Source organism: Cebus imitator, unplaced genomic scaffold, assembly GCF_001604975.1.
Source record: "Cebus imitator isolate Cc_AM_T3 unplaced genomic scaffold, Cebus_imitator-1.0 Scaffold954, whole genome shotgun sequence".
Lineage (NCBI taxonomy): Eukaryota > Metazoa > Chordata > Mammalia > Primates > Cebidae > Cebus > Cebus imitator.
Window position 1 is genome coordinate 129,951 of NW_016108269.1, and position 2,380 is coordinate 132,330.

Sequence of the window (2,380 nt, forward strand, 5' to 3'; positions counted from 1 at the left end):
AAAGAAAAGAAAAGGAAAGTATTCTGTCATGTACTTGGATGTTTGGGGACCTCAAGTTCTTTGTCATGACTAAGGCATTGGGTGAATAGTAAACAGATAACTGGAGAAGGGATCTGATGATGTAAAACTCCTCAGTCGTCCTAAGACTTTCTAACTGTGCTTGTAGTTAATAACAGAGCTGTTAATGGCTGGTTTTATACAAAAGAATCAATCAACTTGCAAAATCTTTCATTCGGCACACTCCCATTTTTTTTAAATGCTCCATTTGTTCCTTACACATGGACAAGGGGAATATTTCTCCTTCTTTCTCTTCTTCTTCTTCTTTTTTTTTTTTTTTTGAGACAAAGTTTCACTTTGTCGCCAGGGTAGGGGAAAGCGACTAGACTAGATGTCTCTGGTCTCACTGCAACCTCCGCCTCCCAGGTTCAAGCGGTTCTCCTGCCTCAGCCTCCTGAGTATCTGGGACTACAGGCATGTGCCACCACACCCAGCTGATTTTTGTATGTTGGAGACAGGATTTCGTCATGGGCCAGGGTGGTCTCGACCTCCGGACCTCGTGATCCGCATGCCTTGGCCTCCCAAATCCCAAACTGCTGGGATTTATGGGCTGGGCCACCGCTCCTGGCTTCAAGTATTTCTAAGACTAGAAGTCCAGGGAAGAAATGGGATTTTCATTTTGTAGAATGTAAGTAGAGACACAAATTGGGAAACATTTTAAGGAACGAAGCCACAGATCCTTGGGCCCGTGTGCTTTGAACAAGGGAAAACCCAGAAAGGATAGAGCAGAAGATTATAATTTACCTATAGAACATCTAAGTGATTCTAATAGGTTTAGAATGGAACAGATGGTTATGTGTATCTGAAATTTAGAAATGCAAGTTAGTTAATCTACAAGTGAGGAGACTACAAGTCTACCTTGTGACGTCATGTAAAGGGAAGGGGAAAAAGCTTAAAAAAAAAAGCAGGAAGAATTAATATTTTGAAAACCATTTCTGCATTATTCTGAAAAGACAGAAAAATATCTCTTGGGTTAGTGCACGGTTTCTGTGGAGTTAACCTAAGCAACATCCGTGAAATAATGTACTTACACCTAGAACTCAAAGCTATTTCCCTGTGGATTAGTTTTTAGAATTGTTTTAATATTTGTATTCATGATCCATTTTGAGCTAAATTTTTATACCTATTATAAGGCATACATCAATATTATTTTTTTGTTTTGTTCTTGCATTTTGTGTCTGAGCTCCAGGACCATTTGTTTGTACCTCGAAAAAGTATCAGTAGAGTGAATTCGTGTTGGTTGATTTTTGTGTTTTCTAGTCTGCTCCATTTTTATATCTGTTCATCTTTGCGCCAGTGCCTCACTCTCTGGTTTACTGTAGTTATAAAATAGGTCTTAATATACAGCAAAACAGTTTTTCTTTATTCTTTATAAAGATTGTTTTACGTCTTGTAGAGTCTTTGCCTTTCCATATAAATTTTAGAATAAGTTTGTCTAGGGCTACAGAAAACCTTACTGTGATTTTGATATATGTTGGGCTGACTATATAGCCAACAATGTTCTCATGTCTAGAATACATATCTACATAAATATGCTTGCAGTATAATTAACAGGTTAATAAAATTAAGAAAACTAGTGTCTTTAATATGTTGCATATCCCAATCCATATATATCTCTTCATTTCAGTCCTTGTTGATTTGGCTTTTATGACGATCAGTATGCCGATCCTGTTCAGATCTTATTCCTGCAGATTATTTCATTTTTAAAAATTGATACATAATATGTTACCTATATGTGGGGGGTACATGTGATATGTTGGTATATGTATAGAATGTGTAATTCTTAAATCAGGGTATTTTGAGTGTCCATTACTTTGAGGATTTATCGCATCTATGGGTTAGGGAAAATTCAAGTCTTCTTCCCTTTCTAACTTGAAATATACATTGTTATTTACTGCAGTTACTCATCTGTACTGCTGTGGAATAATAGAAATACCTTTTATGTAACTGTATGTTTGTACCCATTAACCTACCTGTCTCTATCAGCTTCCTCCCAGCCAGCCATCCTTCCCAGCCTTTAGTATATCATTCTACTCTCTACCTATATGAAATCATTTTTTTAGCCCCCATATACTAATGAGAGCATGCAATATTTACCTTTCCACACCTAGGTTATTTCACTTAACATAATGTACTTGGACCAGGCCCAGTGGCTCATGCCTGTAATCCCGGCACTTTGGGAGCCGTGGCAGGTGAATCACTTGAGCCCAGGAGTTTGAGACCATCCTGGGCAACATGGTGAAATTCCTCCTCTACAAGAGATACAAAAATTAGTCAGGTGTGATGGCACATTCCTGTATTGCCACCTACCTGGCAGGCAGAA